General features: G+C 44.3%; 2 pseudogenes; one reads left to right on the top strand and one right to left on the bottom strand.

Annotated features, from left to right (window-relative positions):
- The first annotated feature begins 11,599 nt into the window (after positions 1–11,599).
- On the top strand, positions 11,600–12,527 carry LOC149271899 (olfactory receptor 1f45-like; annotated as a pseudogene).
- Positions 12,528–19,929: 7,402 nt separating this feature from the next.
- LOC149271898 (olfactory receptor 1f45-like) lies at positions 19,930–20,902 on the bottom strand (annotated as a pseudogene).
- Between the last annotated feature and the right edge of the window lie 987 nt (positions 20,903–21,889).

Below are 21,889 nucleotides of genomic sequence, written 5' to 3'. Positions count from 1 at the left end.
TACACAAGGTCAGGCAGTGGTGATGAACGGCACCGGAAACTCACAAAAGAAATGCGTTTAAAGAGTGCAGGCTTTCATTCCTTGTAAATGCACATTTTTGACTTCCTAATAAAAACTATTGGAAAAAGTTTGAAGCTTTTGTTATCTGTGGAGAAGCAGAAGTGGTTGGCAGAGAAGTTGGGGAAACATTTAGAGAACGTGAGAGAGTGAACGAGAGTGTGAGAGAGCGAGTGAGTGAGAATGAATGTGGGCACCGGGCAACAAATTTCATCCCTAAATTAAAAATGTCCCAGAATTTTCGCCCAAAGTCATTGCCCGAAAACAAATTGGCCAAAAATGAACCGAACAATTTGTTTGAATGTTTTTTTGCCCATTTGGAGATGTCTAGTGTTTGTTTAGTAGATCGGGGCTCAGATAACAGAGTGAGGATTCAATGGACAAATGGCTGATATGCGGCTGCCTGAAAACATTATATTATGGGGCAAAAACTACAAACTGGTTTAATAAAGAAAACAGAGCGATATTTTTGAAAACATACTTTTAATCTGATTCGAGGAATAAAAATTAACCTGTAAGTAACATAATATATGAAGTCCCTCCTTCACTTATCCAACTTCTCACATGCTCTGCTAACAAGACAACAATCTCTGGAATAATGTTATAAAATATACAAAATATTAAACATTCTTTTGTCTGAATAACCTCTTTAGGGCACAAAGCATTTCCTTGTTCCGAAGGCTGTAGATAAAAGGGTTTAGCATGGGCGCTATGACCGCGTATGTGACCGTAACAACAAGGTCCATCTGGTTCTGCTGGCTTATCCTCGGCCGGATGACGTAGCTGAATATCCCCGACCCATAAAAAAGGGCAACCACAACCAAGTGAGAAGCGCATGTGGAGAAGGTTTTAGTCCGCCCTTGTGCAGACTTTATTCTAATTATAGCGTAAATGATGGGGATGTAGGAAACCACAACCGTCATGGCGGGGAAAGGTCCGACAAACAGTCCAGCCGTAAACTGGAAGAGGTCCAGGTCGGATGTGTCTGAGCAGGCAAGTTCAAATAGTGGGGGAGCATCGCAGAAGAAGCTTTTGAGCACGTTGGGTCCACAAAAGACTACATTTAGCATTAAGGTGGTTTTTGCAAAAGAATAAGCCAGGCCGATAATCCAGCAGGAAGCCACCAGCAAGTCCAACACGTACCTGGTCATCACGAGGGGATACCTTAATGGCTGGCAAATAGCCAGATAGCGGTCATAAGCCATTATGGCCAGGATGAAACACTCGGCCACCATAAACACTTGATAAAAGTGAATTTGGCTGATGCAGCCGGTGAAGGAAATTGACTGTTTGTTTTTTACCAGATTGTCCAGCATTTTGGGGACAGTGACGGATATTAACAAAAAGTCTAAAAAGGACAAGTTTTCTAGAAAGAAATACATGGGCTTATGAAGTCTCGGGTCTGTACGGATCAGAGTAACAATGAGCAGATTACCGCCGAGGGTCACAATATAGAGCCCGGTGAAAAGACAGAACAGCGGTAGGTGGAGATCTGGATTCTGAGAGAGACCCAACAGGATGAATTCGCTCACCAGGGATGTGTTTGCCTGGCCGCTCATATGGAGGGAATGGAGAAGGTGCATCATGAATATTAATGCCAGATAATAAAGCTAAACAGCCAGGGCATGGTCTGCAGTCATGGCAGGAGAGGACCGGCCAACTTCAGCACCTGGAGTAAGTCCGGTCAAGTTACCCTGTAACAAAGCAGCCCAAAACAAACATGGCAGATGGTTCACTCATTGTGCACTGTCCAGGTCTGTCCAACATGTTCACAAAATGGGACTGCATGAAACAACAACAAAAAAAGAAAACCGATAAATTGAGCACACAATGGATCCAGACATTGGGGAAACCCCACCTAGAGTCCCCAGTACTCTAGAAACCCTTTCAGGCTGTATGTGGAATTGCAGGTAAAACAAATAAAGTTTTCAAATCATCAAACCAGAGCAGCTCTGAGGACAATTGCCGCCCCGTCCCTCCTTGCCCTTGACCACAGGTGTTCACAGAACCCGTTAAAAAGTCAAGCACCACTGTATAAGTAAGGTGGTGTAGGGCACCAAAAATAAGGAAGATACCCCCAAGAGAAATTCTTTACTGCGGACACCCATGGTTATACCATACCCATCAGCAATTCAATAATAAAACAAATACAATATACATACAATAACATAGAGCATTGATATAACGTATGTGAACTTTTGGAATTACCTGGATTTCTGCAGATTTCGGTCATTAAATATGGTGAGATCTTTAACAATAGACAGCAGGCTTCGCAAAAACGATACTCTTCCTTGTCTTTATTGGGCACACCATGTACATATTTACAGGGTAGGTAAAGTATTGAAGCCCTAGGTTAACAACCTCTCCAAAAAAGAATTTGGGTCAAGAGTTGGTTAACCTGGAGTCCAATCATAGAGACAAGAATGGAGGTGTTGGTCAGAGCCGCCCCAGCGTATTAAAAACACTCATAAAGATTACAAGAATCATTGCCTAATGTGAACCATGACGTAAACAAAAGATATCTCAATTAAGAATTGGTGACTTGCATAAAGCTGTAAAAGGGTTACAAAAGTCTCTCTAAAAGCAGGGGAAGGCGCCCGGGCCGGTCCAAAATTCTTTGCACACTTGAGGAGACGGGAACATCATGTTACATTGCGAGGCTGCTCGCACAGTTAGAAAGAAGGCTTGGGACACGTAAATAATAAGGAGTGAGTGAGAGGGTTCTGAATGAGTGTGTGTGTGTGAATCAGTGTGTGTGTGAATCAGTGTGTGTGTCAGTATGTGCTGACACCTCTAACAAGCTTACCATACATAAAGCTGTGAACAAGAATGGTGTTTGCAGTAGGATACCATTGAGGAAGCCACCGCTGTCCAACAAAACCATTACTACACTTACTGAAGCCTGCAGAAGAGCACCCGGATGTTCCACGCTGCTACCGGCGTAATATTCTGTGGACAGATTGAACCAAACTTTAGTTTTTTGGAAGGAACACAACACTATGTGTGAGGAAAAAAGGCAGAGCTCACAAACATCAAAACCACAGCAATAGTATGGTGGGGGGCATCGTGGTTTGGATTTTAACATCTTAACACCATAAAACCATCAGAGATGATGCAATGGGACAACGACCCAAATCGCAGTAAAGTAAACCCACAACACAACGGTTTCAACAGAAGCAAGTGCACTTCCAACCTTTTGTGGCATGACCTCAAGACAGCGATTCTGCAGCGCGCCGGTTCTCCCATTGAGGACAGTAGCCATCTGACGGCATCAGGTAGCTTCCAGGCGGCTGTCTTTATCCGGGGCAGGCGGGTGTCCCCTACTCGACAGTTTCTTTATCATTTGTTTGATGGAGGGTACAAGCTTGCCTGAGTAGAGCATTTCTTAAAGGCTCCGAGACCCAATTCACTGACACACATGACCTTAGTATCGTCAACTTCGGCCCCATTCCCCAAATAAGACACATAGACAATGTATGTAATTAAAATTGCTTTATTGTTCGATTTTGGATAAATTTGGCCACGGTCAAAATCCCGGTATTATCCCCAACCGTGACACTCATTATCATATTTCTTAAACGTTATAAACCACAAATTCTTGGCTACAAGCCAACCATATAACACCGTATATCTATAGGGCTGGTAAGGGCGTAACAAACCACGTCACCTGTAGAGGCTGCCGGCGTCCAAAGCCCAGCAACCACACGTCACCCAACGTATCACCTGAGCAAGGCGCCCAGGGAGTGTTCTGCACTTCCGCCCTGAGGCATGGGCACCACGAGTACAACCATACCTTAGATAGTTGTCTCAAGCACCGAACCAGCCAACCACATATTAACAATGACCAAAATATAAACACCAACCGCCACACAAGACGATATAACAAAAGAAAAAGAGGGAAGGGAGGGTGGGAATTTCGCCTACTTAAAAAACCTACAAGCTCATCTGTGAGCAGGTTCCCAAATTTATTTAGTTGATGACACCCAGTGCCCTCCCCTTCTTCCTGTTCCTGAACATTCAGAGTGTGGGGGCAAAAGTTCACACAGGGGCCAAGCAGTCACAGAGGATGTATGTATCTAACCAATATTTTAACCCCTTGTTAGGTCATGGGGTGCTCCTCGTTCCTTCCCCGGTCATGGTGCCCCTACACCTATTTCTTGCTCCGGGGCTGGTCTCATGTCTATTTGTTGCTTAGTTGTTGTTCACTTCTGTGCTGCAGCTGTCCTGTTCTTGCCCTTTTTCTCCTAGCTCTTTTTATCAGTTTCTGACCTCAGTTTGTTGAGACCACACTCCAGTCTGCCTAGTTCCTGTGACCGCTCAGCTACAGTGACCTTCCGGCTACTGACCTTGGCTTCTTTAAATCATGCTCCAGCTAGCCTAGTCTGTCCGGCTATGGCCCCCAGTTGATACCGACCTCCTTGGATTACCACCTGTTTCTCCATTGCCTGTTTGTCTTACTGTGTGCGGCATCATCTTCCACTCTCTGTGGGTATCACACGGCCCATCTGCAAACCCCACGGACCAGGCAGGTCCTAACAGATTCGTAGCAGACATCCCGAGAATATGTCAGACCTGAAACGGTTCTGTAAAGAGGAATCGTCCAGAATTCCTCCTCCTCATAACTCTGCAGATCTGATCCGCAAACCACGTTTGGTTGAGGTTATTGCTATCAAATGAGGGTCAACCAGATATTAAAATTAAGGGTTAACATTATTTTTCCACCCCGCACTGTGAATGTTTACACGGCGTGTTCGATAAAGATATGAAAACATAGAATGGTTTGTACGTTATTAGATCTCATCATTTAGTGACCGATATGTGCAGAAATCGGGGTAATTCCCGAAGGGTCACATAGTTTTTCCTGTGACTACGAATAACGTTGCGGTGGGAATTCCAGTCTCAGCACCACCAGCTGCTGATCAGTTACGAGAAACACAGAAAACAGAGAAACCCAGATGTTGCCGACAAATAATGGCCTTTCTGGCCTTCTAATCTACCCTTCTGCCGCTTTGTCGAGGAGCTCGTGTGCTCCCTTCCTATTCTGTTTAAAAGCCTTCATCCCCTTCCCTCTCTTCTCTCTCTAAAGCCGGACATCTTGAGATCCCTTCCTGATAATTCTCTCACCGGAATGTCTCGATCCTTCCGGAGATGGAGTAACACGTCATATAATGAAACAGAGACAAGACACGCAAGGCTTCGAGGACTCTGATTATGGGCTCTGGGGTGAACCCGGGGAATCTTAGTGAATAGACCCAAACGTGTAAGCATTGTATACTCCAGCCGCAGTGCTGGGACCCATGATAACGAAATCTGTATCTGCTTTCCTGCAAATAATAAAAGCAATGATGCGATGCCTGCGATGTCAGCTTGGGTGACGCGATCACTCGTTTTATTAGGAGTTGATTAGACCCCGAGGACTGTCTTCCATATGCCTCTGATCCCTGGATGTTACTCTGGAGATAAAGACTTAATGAGCCTTTCGTTAGTGCCGCGTTTCCCCAAGAACCAGAGACCCTAAAGACTGCGGAGCTCGGACACAGATCTGGGGTTCCTGCGTTTTGGGAGGGGGTTTATGTTACTCTCCATCGGGTCAGGACTTACAGGACAGAGACCTCTATGGCCAGTATTTGCCCCTGGATCTGATATCCAGCAGGTTTCAGCCAGAAGTCAGGGAACCGCCGTGTTTACCATCTTCCCCGCAGACTACAATAGCGACCCGCTACTGGGCTGAGGTAGGCCGAGTGCAAATACTAAGCCGCGTGCGAAGGAGGACCTGATGCTGTTGCTAAATTACCCCCCCCATACTGTTTAAATACCCCATTTAACTGAGTTCATGATTTTACCCTCAGGCATCTAGTCTCAGTGGATGTTCCTTGGGGGAAGGTGGTAGCGGCCGATAAAAAGCGTGAGATTCAGCGGTCGGAGTAGCGAGGAAGCCGAGTTTAACGGATATACCCACTGGGAGTACCGAGATCCATTACAATGTAGCCGATTTACTGAGAGGGTGGTTGATAAGTGGATCATCCTCCTAACAGAAGTGGTAGAGGCTAATCCAGTGAGGGAATTTAAACCTAAAGACAAGACCAAGAACCATATAAGAACCAAAGAAAATGAGCAGATCAGGTGGGACTCTTATCTGATTAATTACAGGTTTCTTTATTAGGATTTCAGTTTTGGTCCAATTTAACGAGATGATCAACTGAGCAGCTTCCTGTAATAAGCGATAAGAATCTAAAATATTAGGTAATTAATGAAGCCCTTTTAATGTATACTTTTCATTTGAACATTTTTAATGAAATCATTGAATTGTCTGATTCTTTGCCCAGAACCCCGTGGGAGGATCCTGACGGCAATAGATTACTCCAGAGAATTCTTAACGGGACTCATCTCTTTCTTAATTATTTGCCCCGCTTTGGGTTTAATTAACAAAGGTTGTACAGTTTGTATAAACACATTTTTTTTAATCCGCAGAGAGATGTTGTTTTGCTAAATTAGAAAGTGTTGACAATAAAGAAGAATTACTCCATCGCTGTGTAGTCGGTGCTGGGGTTTAATATGGGATTCATCAAAATGACACAAAAACACATTCAGGAGCAGCAGTTATACCATATCCATCAGCAATTAAATAATAATAAATCAATACGATATACAGAAATAACATATAGCATTGATATAGAGTTGCAGGGAAAAGCATTACCTGCAGATACTTGTCTGTCTCTCTCCAATTCTCTCTATACTGTCTTCCTCACAGCTCACTACATGCCCTCTCGCCCCCATCCCGTCATACCTAATGCCACCACTCTCCTCTAGCCTTACTCCTGCCCTCACTCACATCTTCAACTCCTCACTCTCTACTGGTATATTCCCATTCAAACATGCTCAGGTCACTCCCATCCTCAAGAAACCCTGCCTTGATCCAAATTCCCCTGCTAACTACCACCCCGTATCACTACTTCCATCTACGATGGTCTAACCCACTTTCTGTCCTCAAACTCCCTGCTCGACCCCCTGCAATCCGGGTTCTGCCCACAGCACTCGACTGAAACGGCTCTCACCAAAGTCACGAACAACCTTCTATCCGCTAGAAACAATGGCCTCTCACCTGTTAGGGATAAAATAGCTGACACACCACCTCAAGATAAATATGTCTAAAACTGAGCCCCTTCTAATCCCTCCCTCTTAATCTATTCCCCTCTCTGACCTTTGTATCACTGTCGACGGTGCCACTATCTCTCCTTCACCACAAGTCCGCTGCCTCGGAGTGACCCTAGACTCCAACCTATCTTTTATCCCTCACATCAAATCACTCTCTAAATCCTGCCACAACCAACTGCGCAACATTTCCAAAGTCCGTCCATCCCTGACTGCCAGCACCGCAAAACAACTAATCCACTCCCTCGTAATCTCCCGTCTAGACTACTGCAACAACCTACTTACCGGCCTCCCTCTCTCCCGACTATCCCCCCTCCAGTCTGTCCTCAATGCCTCCGCCAGACTAATCTCACCCGTCGCTCTGCATCTGCCGCACCTCTCTGTCAGTCCCTCCACTGGCTCCCCATCCATCACAGAATTAAATTCAAAATACTAACTCTATCCTATCGCTCCCCTCTACCTATCCTCCCTCATCAGCAAATATACTCCAGCTCGCCCTCTAAAATCCAACAACGACCTGCTCCTCGCATCTTCACTCATCACTTATACAGGACTTCTCTCGCGCAGCGCCGACCCTCTGGAACTCTCTTCCCTGCGCTGTCCGACTCTCACCAACTCTCTACCCTCCTTCAAACGCTCCCTAACACTTTTCTCTTCAGGGAAGCCTACAACTGACATAAACATCAAACCTCTCACCCACTTAAAACCCTTATCTCGCCCCACACTAACATCATTCACTACCACGCAGTCCTCACCTCCTGTTTCTCACCCCTTATCCACCAAGATTGTAGGTTTCTGCGGGAACAGGGCCCTTCATTCCTCCTGTATCTGTACGTCAATTGCTGTATTGTACTTGTCGTTGTCTGTAACATTTTCATCTTTGTACAGATGAATAAATAAAGTATAATAGTAACAATAATTTTCAACTAAGTAACAACAATAGACAGAAACCATACTCTTCCTTGTCTTTATTGAACACAGTGCAATGTAAATCAGTACCTGACACACTATATAGTGATAGGAGTTATGCTGTACCACTTTTAATCACTGGCTCAGTATATAGTGATGTGATTTATGCTGTACCACCGTCAATATCTGACTCAGTATATAGTTATGGGAGTCATGTTGTACCACCATCAATGTCTCGCTCACTATATAATGATAGGAGTCATGCTGTACCACCATCTGTGTCTGGATCACTGTGTAATGATAGCAGGCATGCTGCACCACCATTTGTGTCTGGCTCACTATATAATGAAGGGAGTTGTGATGTACCAGTCTCAGTATATATTGATGGAGGTTATACTGTACCACCATCAGGCTCAGTACGTAAAGATACCATCCTCAGGGTTTGGCTTACTATTTATTGATGAGAATATATAAAACAGTAAATAACAATAATAATAAAGCCCTCTGCAGACCAACATCTAAAACCAAGGACTAAAAGAGGCACGAATCAAAAAGGTACTTAACCACATTTGGACTTTGTCAGATTTGCAAGCAAGTTTACCAATTCATATTTTTTATTCTTATGCATGTTTTTCCTGTAAATGTACCAAATATGCCAAAAAAAAATGTAGCCAAAATTTTGCCAAATGTTGTTTACCTTCGGAAAAAACATTCCTTCATCTTGATTCCCTCTGGCATCCTACAGCCATAACCTTGCCACCTTTTCTAACCTAAAACTGTCTTCTCTCTCTTTCCCCTTTTGTAGCTTTCCTGAAACATCACAAGACCTCTGGTGACCACCATATGAAACGAACCAATCTACCCTTCCCTCTGTTCATTTTATTTCTACATCCTCGTTTGCGCCCTGAAACCACTTAGCCCTAATTACAGATACAAGAGAGTTACTAATCCCTTTTTGTTTCAGTTTCCCTGTACTACTCCCTTAGATTGTAACCCCTCCAGTCCTGCCAGGAACATGCATTACGTACCATAAGGCTAGATGGTAAGCTCACAGGCAGGGTTCTCATCTCCTGATGTGTCTATATGTATTAATGTATATTTGTTATGTAGGTGTTTCCTGCCCTATTTAATTTGTTGGTGCTTAATAAATAAAAGGTAATAATAATAATAATGCTGTATCATCATCAGTGTCTGGCTTGCTATATAACGATGGGAGTAATGCTGTACCACTATCATTGTCTGCCTCAATATATAATGATAAGAGTAATGCAGTATGGAGGATCGGGGAGGACTTCACCGCAACGTCGCCATTTTGGTGGAAGTGCTGTCCTGTTACGTCCTCGGAGATGCAGACAAAGAAAGAAGAAAGCAGATTAAGGATTGAAGATAGAATAGAGAAGAGGAGGGAGAAGATGAAGAAGAAGTGGTCAGCAGAGAAGGTAGGGAAACATTTTGAGAGCATGAGAGAGAGAGAATGTTGGAGAATGGAAGTATAAAAGAAAGAGAGAGTGAGAGAGTCTAAGTGAATGTAGACCCACAGATTTTGGATGAAAATTCAGAGCTTTTTACTTCATTTCCATGTGTTTCATGGGCAGTCTGGCCTTAGTTTTGGGCTTTGTACGAACCGCCAACTTTAGCATAATTCTGTAAATTAGCAATTTGTACGAATCCGAATGAGTCTAGCCCTCAATAGTGATTATATTAACGAAGAAAATTAAGAAAGAGGGTAAGGAAGTTAAGGAAAGAATGAGAGAGAGGACAAAGGAGCTAGGTAGGCAGCAAGTATAAATGTATGTATGTCTATGTGTGTGTAAGGGTGTGTATAAGCATGCGTGTGCGTGTGTAAGTGTGTATTAGCATGAGTGTGTTTGCTAGTAGAAGTATGTGTGTGTAACATGTGTCTGTTAGTTCGTGTAGGTGGGTGTCAGTGTGAGAGAATGTGAATATGTGTGCCAGTGTATATGTTAGTTACAGTTTGGGGGGGTCAAGTGGCCACTTTGCCTTAATTGCCCCCTGGGCCAGAAGGTGCCAGCCCTTCTTGCCTCTGAGGTCCCAAAAGCTTATGCAACTTTACATCATCAACTTTGTCCCAAAAGCTTATGCAACTTTACATCAGCCATTACATCACCAACCATTATTTCCGCATTGACCATCTATTACCCAACAGCACAAAAAAAGCCAAGATAATCACAATGAAGATGTCATCAAACCTCTCCTTTATTATTGCATGAACCCTCTCACCGCCGCGTTATTAGAAATCCTGACATACTGAGGAATAATAATCTCACGGCTACTCCTGGGAGACAAAGATAATTTCTTAATTCCCCTCGATATCCATAAAGAGACAAAGAATGGCAGAGAGGGAAACACGTAATTCTGAGACCAGAGTAAGACTCGGAGCAGAGACATATATACATTATGTATAATGTATAGATAAATCAGTGAGCCGGCCCCTGTATAATGTATAGATAAATAAGCGAGCCGGCCCCTGTATAATGTATAGATAAATCAGTGACCGGCCCCTGTATAATGTATAGATAAATCAGTGACTGGCCCCTGTATAATGTATAGATAAATCAGTGAGCCGGCCCCTGTATAATGTATAGATAAATCAGTGACCGGCCCCTGTATAATGTATAGTTAAATCAGTGACTGGCCCCTGTATAATGTATAGTTAAATCAGTGACCGGCACCTGTATAATGTATAGATAAATCAGTGAGCTGGCCCCTGTATAATGTATAGTTAAATCAGTGACTGGCCCCTGTATAATGTATAAAATCACTGAGATGCCCCTGTATAATATATAGTTAAATCAGTGAGATGCCCTGTATAATGTATAGTTAAATCAGTGAGACGCCCTGTATAATGTATATTTAAATCAGTGAGATGCCCTGTATAATCTATAGTTAAATCAGTGAGACGCCCTGTATAATGTATAGATAAAGCAGTGAGATGCCCTGTATAATGTATAGATAAATCAGTGAGATGCTCTGTATAATGTATAGTTAAATCAGATTTTAGGTGGCAGATTTTAGATCCGTCGTCCGTAAGCAGAGTCCATGGGAGATGATACGAATTCCATGACAAATGCAGAAAAACAAGCGCATCTCTAAGAACTTTACATTTCTGTCTTAAAATCCTAACTCAGCCTAAAACAGCCAATACTCCATACAAACAATTGTAGCGAGTCCGGGGTTCATCAGCTCATAAAATCTCCAATTATTGTCCGTTGTACAGCGCTGCGGAAAATGCCGGCGCTATCAATCATTAAATAATAATGGAGTTTCTTTTATTGCCCCGTTGGAGAAAGTGAAATGCCGGATAGTTTGATGCAGAAACCCCAGCGCCCCGGAATGTTTTTAGGGTTTCACCGGGCCGCCTCGGGTATCAGTAGGATTGTATGCAGGGCTGTGGCCGCTTAACTAATAAAACTTAATGTGTAACAGGACGCATCCATAAAGCCTGTCCTGCTCCTCTCCGATGGAGAGAACCAACCTGACGTCGGACTTTACTCTTCTCGGCTTCTCCGACCTTGGTTATCATCGCGCTGCTCTCTTCTGCGTCTTCCTGGTCATTTATGTCCTCACTTGGACGGGTAACATCCTTCTGCTGAGTGCAATTAAAGTGTCCCCCCAGCTCCACACTCCCATGTACTATTTTCTGGGAAATCTTTCCCTCGTGGACATTTGTTTTTCCTCGGTTACGCTTCCAAAGCTATTAAACGGCATCCTCTGTGGGAGGACGGCCATTTCTTTTCTGGGCTGCTTTCTTCAACTCTACTTTTTTGTGTCCTTGGGAATCACGGAGAACTTTCTTCTAGCGGTCATGGCTTTCGACCGATGTCTGGCTATTTGCAAACCCTTAAGATACTCCATACTGATGAGTAAAACCATGCAGAGTGGGCTGGTGGGGGGCTGCTGGCTGCTTGCTGCCCTTCATTCACTGTTACACACATACACAATGTCTCACTTGACTTTCCGTGATGACCGTGATCGAACACTTCTTCTGCGACATGACCTCTCTGATCAAACTCGCCTGTTCTAGCACTTTCATAAATGAGCTGTTGATCTACATTGAAGGTCCGGTCACCAACATGGTCCCTTTTCTCCTCATCCTGGTGTCCTACGTCCTCATTGCTCGAGCTATATTCAAACTGAAGACTTCCACCGGCAGAAGTAAAGCCTTCTCCTCCTGCTCGTCCCACCTCACCGTTATCTGTCTGTTCTACGGAACGGTTATCTTCGTTTATTTCCGTCCTTCATCAATCTACTCGCCCACCTATGATCGTCTCGTAAGCCTGACTTACGCTGTGATGATCCCCACGCTAAATCCTTTTCTATACAGCCTGCGCAACCAGGAGGTAAAAAACACCCTAAAAAGAAGTGTCTTGAAAATATTTTGCTATTAAATGTCCACATATATCCGGACTGTTTACCCTGATATTACTTTTTATTGGTTTATAAAATTCTTAAAGGGTTAATCAAGTGAATCCAAGTTTCATTTATGGTCATGACGGTGAATTTTAGGGTTAACCATATAGATATGATGAATATTATTAATGCAATGCCACTTCTGGTTTATAATACAGTCGAGTCTTTGTAAACTATGTTAACGTTTGGGATGCCTCAGGTCTCTTACGCTTCCATCCGAAGACCGGACCTCCACGCTTCCATCCGAAGACCGGACCTCCACGCTTCCATCCGAAGACCGGACCTCCACGCTTCCATCCGAAGACAGGACCTCCACGCTTCCATCCGAAGACCGGACCTCCACGCTTCCATCCGAAGACCGGACCTCCACGCTTCCATCCGAAGACCGGACCTCCACGCTTCCATCCGAAGACCGGACCTCCACGCTTCCATCTGAAGACCGGACCTCCACGCTTCCATCCGAAGACCGGACCTCCACGCTTCCGAAAGCTTACGCGACTTAACATCGTTTTCTATGCTGGAGAATCCGTGTCAGATAAAGACTCCATTTATTTTCTCGTGGGCTAATAAGTCCACTTGTCTTAAGATACACTAAATGGATGTCTCTGCAAATGAAGGGTGATAAGGGGGTAGGTGGGCAATTCTCTCTGGATTGCTCTGATTGAAGATTTTGTGCCACCGCATAAAACTCTTTTCTTGGTGTTAAGTGCAATTCCACAAATTGCCTCCAGAGTGTCTACAATGACTAAAGGCAGCATTAATCACCGACTTGATCCTTACACTGCTCCCTCTATTTGCTGTGTGTGCAGTCTCCTTTTGGTTAATGTGTGTAGGATGGTGCCCCTTACGAAAAAATTACTGCAGTTTTTCTGAAGTAATACTGCAGTTTTTTGGACATGAAAAAACGGCAATACTGCACATTTACTGCAGTTTTACTGCATTTGTACTTCACTGTACTGCAGTTTTACTGCAGTTATTTTTGTACGGAAGTACAAATGCAATAAAGCTGCAGTACATTGAAGTACAACTGTAGGTTTGCAATATAAAAAAAAAGTGCAGTAAAACTGCAGTAAAAGTGCAGTATTGCAGTTTTTTCATGTCCAAAAAACTGCAGTATTACTTCAGAAAAACTGCAGTAATTTTTTCAGTTGGACATGTCCCCCAGCCACATGGTGGCATCCTTCTCCTGGTGCAAATGCATCATAGGAAGTACCCCAGGGGCCCAAGCTGTCTATTGTTTCGATTATTGGGCAGGCGTTGGCTGACAGTGTCAGTTAAATTATAGATAGACCAGCGTGACATATTTATAATGGAGGGCAATATATCTATAAAATCAAATACCGTATTTGCTCGATTATAAGACAAGGTTTTTTTTGAAATGCTCTGAAAAATACCCCTCGTCTTATAACCGAGGTCGTCCTATAATCAGACCTCAAATGAGATCTGGCTATGTGACTAAAGATCCCTGCAGCGCTGCAGGGGGCCCGGACCTCAGCTGCTGCCGGCACTTACACCGGGCGTCTATCACTGAGCGCCAGCGAAAGTGCAGGCAGCAGCAGAGGTTGTCTACGCACGTCGCGCATACCTTCCCCGGTGTAGGAGGCTGAGGTGGAATTCGACCAAAAGAGAGGGGCTGCTTGACTGAGGATCATGGGATTGTAACGAAGGGCATGTGGCGTAATCAGTGGCTGTAGATTTCAAAGGTGGGGAGGACAGATGGTTTCTTCAAGGTTCTGGCTGGGGGTAGATTGTACACTTCTCTAAACAAGCGGGTTTTTAGTGAGCATTTAAACTAGAATTTTATAAATTAAAAATTAGAATTTTATATTTACCTTTTTTTTTTTTTTATCTGTTTATTGGCATTTGGATAATAAGCAGATGAACAGATACATCAACGACAGATCATCACAGTAGGGCAAAAGCACATATCGTCAAAATCAAGCACATACATTACGTCCCATAAGCTTTCACTTGAATGCATGCGAGCGATCATAAAAGGTAAATGAACATCCGATAGATCAAAGGTGATGTGCAAATGCCATATATTTTTACAATAAGTTTGTGGGGGGGAAAGGACAACACCAGGGAAGAAAAAAAAGGGGGGGGGAGGAAATCCGCAGAAGCCGCAGAGAATCATCTTAAAGATATCCCAATGGCAACACCCCGTCAGTGTTAGAGAATGCAGCTATCCAGGGACCCCATATAGCTTCGAATTTAGGCATGCCGTCCCGTAATTTAGCCGTGACTTTTTCCAGATGTTGGACAGAATCTCACTAAGAGAATGAGGAGCTCCCTTCCATCTCCTGTTTAATAGCCACACAGATTCTATGGACGAGTTTCTGGTTATGGGAGGACAAGTGGGGTGACTGAATGTCCATCGCAACAATAGTAGTTGCCTAATAGTGGTACATGTCCACCAAGAATGGAGGTAAGTGCCAACTTCTCCACAGCCACGGAAGCAGCAGGTGTCATACCCCTGAGCTGTGCGCGGTAATCTCATTGGCGTGAGGTACCAGTGCGCAGTAACTTTATATGTCCTTTCCTTGATTAACGTGTTGAGGGTGAGTTGGTGTGTGTGAACAGACGATTTATCCCAAGGTTCTTTCGAAAATTCTTCTTGTAAGGCCTCGTGCCAACGAGATCTGTACGTCGGGGGACCACAACGAGAAAATGTGCATAATGAGAAGAGATGGACCCCCTACTGCGCTTTCGGGATTGGAACCTCGTCTCGAAAAGTGTTACGGTTGAGACATCCTCACCCTTCAACAGAGAATTGACAAAGTGTCTGATCTGGAGGTACCGGAAGTTTTCATTGTTGGGCATTTGTGTGTCTGTAGGTCCGTGAATGAGGGCACCCTGCCCTTTCAGACTAGCGCTCCCAACCAACCTAGGCCCGCTTCAATCCACCAATCAAATCTCCTCGGGTCTTCTCCCTCCAGGAACAACGGATTCTATAGTATGGGGGGTCAGCTGGGAAGTCTTTCCCATAAGCAAGAGCTTATATCTAGAGCGTTTCCTTTGCGAGAATGAGGTCCGCATAGAGGACAATATTATTCGACCAGGTAGTCTATTATGATTCAGCCAGAGCACCAATTGGAGTTGTTGATGGGATATACAGCTTCGTTCAATGTCCACCCAGGGTAATGTACCTTTAGGAAAGGACCGAGCTTCTAGTTGTGCAATCCTGGCTGACAGGTAGTACAAGTGCAGATTTGGAGTCGCTAGCTCACCTTTCTCTTTGGGTAAGTACATCGTCGTTCTATTGAGCCTTGCCCGTTTATTACCCCATATGAATTGAAAGATACAATTCTGCAGAGAGTCAATATCATGCGGCTTAATAGGAATCAGTAAAGTTCGGAACAGGAATAGAAGGCGCGATAGTGTGTTCATCTTGACCGCATATATACGGCCCAACCAGGATATGGGATAGCGAGACCATTGTTGTAATTCCCGACGTAGTATGGCCAATAGCGGCGGATAGTTCGAGATGAACAGCGTTTTTGGATCGTTAGTAATACTGACGCCCAGATATTTGAGGCATGTGTCCCGCCATGTGAATGGGAAGCTTGTAGCAAGGGATTGTTTCGTCGGAGCACCCAGGTTAATATCTAAGGCCTCACACTTGGAGTTATTGACCTTGTAGCCAGACAACTGTAAAAATTCTTGAAGCGTCACATAGAGGTTCGGAAGGGAGAGCAGGGGTCTGGTAATGGTAAGCAATAGATCATCCGCGAAGAGACTCAGCTTATATTGTTGGTTGTGGATGTTGATGCCAGTTATGTCCGGGTGTGCTCTGATTACCGCAGCCAGAGGTTCGAGGCAGATAGCGAACAGCAGAGGGGAAAGAGGGGAACCTTGTCTCGTGCCGTTGCATATTGCGAACTGTTGTGATTCACGCCCGATCACCGCCACTTATATTTACCTTTTTTAACACTACAATAGTATCCAAAAGTCTACATTCATCATCACCAACAGGTTTTATTTGATCGTTTATTAAAAAATGTTGAAATCAGCTGATGATTATTATTCATGAATATATTTTTTTAACACTCAGAAAAATCGTTTAACACTGATACAAATTTACTAAGAAGTCAAGTTAAGGACTAATGCAACTGGCCAGGCTATTCCTCATTCACATGCTGTTCGCCTCTAGCACTCACAAAACAGCTCATACATTTACTAACCTGTGAGTTATTTGCAAGGCCATGCGAATGCCCGTAACTTTCAATTATAAACAATGTCAAGTTATAAACGATGACTATGAGTTCAAGTTGAGCAAGCATGTGTGTCTGTAACTCACAAAGTTAACCCTCCACATTACAGTTAAAAGATAAATAAATATATGTGTTTTTAAAAAGAAATGGGGGCCTTCAGTATCCCCTATTAACCAAAGTAGGGGCAGACAGTGGTGGGGGGCTAGGTAATTTTGTTGTTCTTGTACAGTAGTACTTTTTTTAAAAGTTATTTAACTCATACAAGACAAGCGTGGAGGGAGACGAGGGTGGGAGCACAGTGTGGAGTGTTTGGGAATCAGGGTGTTGTTTGCAAGGGTACCTGATACTGTAAAGTTTTCATGTTACTGATGAGGATATGCAAGATCAATGTAAACCTTCATACCCTCGCCTGCAACTCACAACATAAGCATATATTTAAGATTAATTTAAGTACCCCCTATTAAACAAGTGGCGGTCAAAGATTTTCAACCACTTTTTCAGGGGCATCTACATTAAACTACATTAAACGGCCGCGCGGCCGCCCATTTAAGGGGCCGATTCGGCCACACCAGGGCCGTCTTTAACGCCCGCACCATCCGCGGTAGGCCGGCCGAACTGGCCGGCACACCGAAATGCCATTGCAGCCAATGTGGCTGTGACTCTTAAAGCGGCCAGCGTGTCTTACGGCCGCTTTAAGAGTCACAGCCACATCGGCTGCAATGGTTAGTCATTAAGCGGCCGTAAGACACGCTGGCCGCTTTAAAATCATTAAGCGGCCAGCGTGCCTGCACAGTGCCGCCCAGTGTCCTGTGTGACTCCGCCCCCTTGAGCGGCACGTCACATCGTCAATGTGATGGGCCGCTCAAGGGGGCGGAGTCACATGGAACAGCTCCTCGTGACGTTGGACAGAAGAGCACGTTGGAGCACAGCAGCAGTGAAGGATGGCAGCAAAAACATAAGTATTAAAAAGGGGGGGCTGCATTGGTACAACAATTAAATGCAAAATGGGGGTGGCTAGGGGGTATAAGTACACAACAGGGTGGTTGGGGCACCACATAAATCAATACACAAAGGTGGGGGGTGGGGGGCTGGGTTCAAATTACATGGGTCAGTCATTAACAATGCAAAGGGGGGCATCAATACACAAGGGAGGGGGCTGGCTGGGGACATCACATAAATCAATACACAAGGGTGTTGGGGCATAATGTACAAAGTGGGCTGGCTGTGGGCACAAATCCACATGGGGCAATACACAAGGGGCATAATGTACAAAGGTGTCTGGCTGGGGGCACAAATCCACATGGGGCAATACACAAGGGTGTGGGGGGAAATACATTAAAACCAAAGGGGGGGGCTGGCTGGGCATCAATACACAAGGGGGAAAAACAACAAACCATTGTGGAAAGCATTTTGGATGTGGGTGTCAGTGTCGCAGAGCATGTCCTGGTGTGTGTGTGTGTTTGGATATCGGTGTGGCAGAGCCTGTCCTGGTGTCTGTGTGTTTGGCTGTCTGTGTGGCAGAGCCTGTCCTGGTGTGTGTGTGAGTGTGTGTGTGTGTGTGTGTGTGTGTATGTTTGGGTGTCAGTGTGGCAGAGCCTGTCCTGGTGTGTGTTTGGATGTTGATGTGGCAGAGCCTGTCCTGATGTCTGTGTGTTTCGCTGTCTGTGTGGCAGGGCCTGTCATGGTGTGTGTGTGTGTGTGTTTGGGTGTCAGTGTGGCAGAGCCTGTCCTGGTGTGTGTGTGTCTGGGTGTCGGTGTGGCAGAGCCTGTCCTGGTGTGTGTGTTTGGGTGTCGGTGTTGCAGAGCTTGTACTGGTGTGTGTGTTTGGGTGTCGGTGTTGCAGATCTTGTACTGGTGTCAGGGCAGGCTGTTTGGGGACAAAATTGGCTCACCCTGGGCTGTTTGGGGACAAAGTTGGCTCACTCTGGACTGTAATTTGTTAATGTTATCTTGGTGCTGGTCAGGTTCTATGTGGGCAATGTGGACACCAGGGCTGGCTTTGGGGGTGTGCATCCTGTGATCTATGCCTGTAATTTAGGGGGTTTTATCTATACCTTTAATGCTTAGTTGTTATGTGATTTCCAGTTGATCTGTACCTGCAAAGCTGGGTTTGTGTGTTATTCTGCTATGCTATGTTTGCATACATTATTTATGTATACCTGCAAATACAGAGTTTGTATTTCTTATTCAGTTGATCTATACATGCACGTGCTGTTTACATGTGTTGTTTATTTGATCTATACCTGAACTACCGGGAGTAAGTAAAACAGAGGCAGGGGCCCAAGGAAATGCCTAGGGTCCAATTTTTCCATATTTAAATTTTATTTTGTTACAAAGATTAGCTGTTTTTTAATGTATTAAACATAATTTTTTTTACTCCCAGTCCCATCACATTACATCAATATGCGTTAGAAAATCAGGAAAAGATGGGCATGTATAGTGGGCTGATTCGGTGGCGCAACGGGCCACTTGACTAGACTTGCCCCCCAGGCCTTAGGCTGCCAGCCCTACCCTGCACTTTTTCCACATCCAATGTCAGAATTTTATGAAAGACCGGAGGTGAACATGGTTCCTCTCTGATCTAGCGCCAGTATGTTTCTTGTTTCTTTCTCTTCGCTGAAGGTTCTTTATTCTTCATGGTTTTTTACTTTAGGTGTAGAGTTATTTTAGTTTGGTTCCAGATCAGTTAAAGATGGATGTAGAGACCTGTGAAGATTTTGTAATGCATTTCTCCCAGGAAACAGTTCCCTTATCTTTAGATTTTGTAGCAGCTGTAAAAACGAAGCCTGAGACATCTTCCCCGCGTTATTTCTTTGCTGGGTGAATGGTCCCTCCAGTAACAGTTTCTAGAGGATTGAAATTTCCTCAGTCTGGGTATTGTGTGGTATCCTCAAATTTCATCAAACCTCTAGAAAGGTGCGTACGTTAGTAGTGAGAAGACATTACGGGAGGTGTCCATGTATTTAGATTCATTCCAGTGACGGGACATTGGAGATCAATTAAGAAATTTCAATGACTGGTGAAGGAAGCCTCTTTCTGTCCATCTCATGACGGCTGAAGTTGTTGAGATGCATGTGATGTAATATTACACAGGCATGAGCTGTATGCTCTGTGTTCCTTGAACTCACTGAATAAAGAGAACCTTTAACCATAGGTGCAGTCATAGCTAAGCCAGCAACTGGAAACATTTTATTTCCGAAGGGTTATTTTTCTTTGCGTAGCGATGTGCTATACTGTGACATGTATTTACCAGAGTATTTTTTACTTCTTGGTTGCGCAGGCTGTATATAAAAGGATTTAACATGGGCGTTATCACTGCATAAACAATACCCACAAGGCGATCTTAGGTGGGGGAGTAGATTGATGGAGGACGGAAATAAATGAAGATAATTGTTCCGTAAAACAGAGAAATCATGGTGAGGTGGGACGAGCACGAGGAGAAGGCTTTACTTCTGCCGGTGGAAGTCTTCAGTTTGAATATAGCTCGAGCAATGAGGATGTAGGACACCAGGATGAGGAGAAAAGGGACCATGTTGGTGACCGGACCTTCGATGTAGATCAACAGCTCATTTATGAAAGTGCTAGAACAGGCGAGTTTGATCAGAGAGGTCATGTCGCAGAAGAAGTGTTCGATCACGGTCATCACGGAAAGTCAAGTGAGACATTGTGTATGTGTGTAACAGTGAATGAAGGGCAGCAAGCAGCCAGCAGCCCCCCACCAGCCCACTCTGCATGGTTTTACTCATCAGTATGGAGTATCTTAAGGGTTTGCAAATAGCCAGACATCGGTCGAAAGCCATGACCGCTAGAAGAAAGTTCTCCGTGATTCCCAAGGACACAAAAAAGTAGAGTTGAAGAAAGCAGCCCAGAAAAGAAATGACCGTCCTCCCACAGAGCTTTAATAGCTTTGGTAGCGTAACCGAGGAAAAACAAATGTCCACGAAGGAAAGATTTCCCAGAAAATAGTACATGGGAGTGTGGAGCTGGGGGGACACTTTAATTGCACTCAGCAGAAGGATGTTACCCGTCCAAGTGAGGACATAAATGACCAGGAAGACGCAGAAGAGAGCAGCGCGATGATAACCAAGGTCGGAGAAGCCGAGAAGAGTAAAGTCCGACGTCAGGTTGGTTCTCTCCATCGGAGAGGAGCAGGACAGGCTTTACGGACCCGTCCTGTTACACATGAAGTTTTATTAGTCAAACTATCCGGCATTTCACTTTCTCCAACGGGGCAATAAAAGAAACTCCATTATTATTTAATGATTGATAGCGCCGGCATTTTCCGCAGCGCTGTACAACGGACAATAATTGGAGATTTTATGAGCTGATGAACCCCGGACTCGCTACAATTGTTTGTATGGAGTATTGGCTGTTTTAGGCTGAGTTAGGATTTTAAGACAGAAATGTAAAGTTCTTAGAGATGCGCTTGTTTTTCTGCATTTGTCGTGGAATTCGTATCATCTCCCATGGACTCTGCTTACGGACGACGGATCTAAAATCTGCCACCTAAAATCTGATTTAACTATACATTATACAGAGCATCTCACTGATTTATCTATACATTACGTGAGAAATGTGAAACCAAGTGTCAAAAAGTGAGAATAAAGAAAGAAAAAAAAAAAGAAAAAAATTACTTTCCTTTCTTGAGATTGGGTTTTTAGCTGCAGCCCATATACACTCTCCACGGAATGTAGAAAAAGGGAACACAAATTTGACTTCTGTCTAGGGGCGCTTGCAAACCCACGATCCAGAATAACTCATATAAAAAAATAATAAAAAAGGAAAAAGAAAAAATAATGTGATACAGTAACAAATGTAACTCCGGCACAACGCTTCAATGAATACACTCACAATGTGAATGGATCTTTGGCGCGTGTATCAAAACCACTCCTCGGTATATGTGTTGATTTCTTGGCTCCACGTGTATGTAAGACAAGAGATATCTGATAGGGTGATACCTTTATAATCTGTATGTGTGCTATAAGGTAATGCACTCACATTTAGTTGGAAGATGTCAAGCTCGTCTGGTTTGTTGTCCTGGAGTGGAGCCGGTCTCTTGATGAAGTTCCTGGGGAGGCTTTGTTTGGATTCCACGAGAAGATTTCTTCAAAGATCCAGTGTGGGTG

The sequence above is a fragment of the Sceloporus occidentalis genome, unplaced genomic scaffold (assembly GCF_023333645.1).
Source record: "Sceloporus occidentalis isolate IW3139 unplaced genomic scaffold, rSceOcc1.0.p SCAF_451, whole genome shotgun sequence".
Lineage (NCBI taxonomy): Eukaryota > Metazoa > Chordata > Lepidosauria > Squamata > Phrynosomatidae > Sceloporus > Sceloporus occidentalis.
This window is presented reverse-complemented; position numbering and strand designations above follow the sequence as displayed.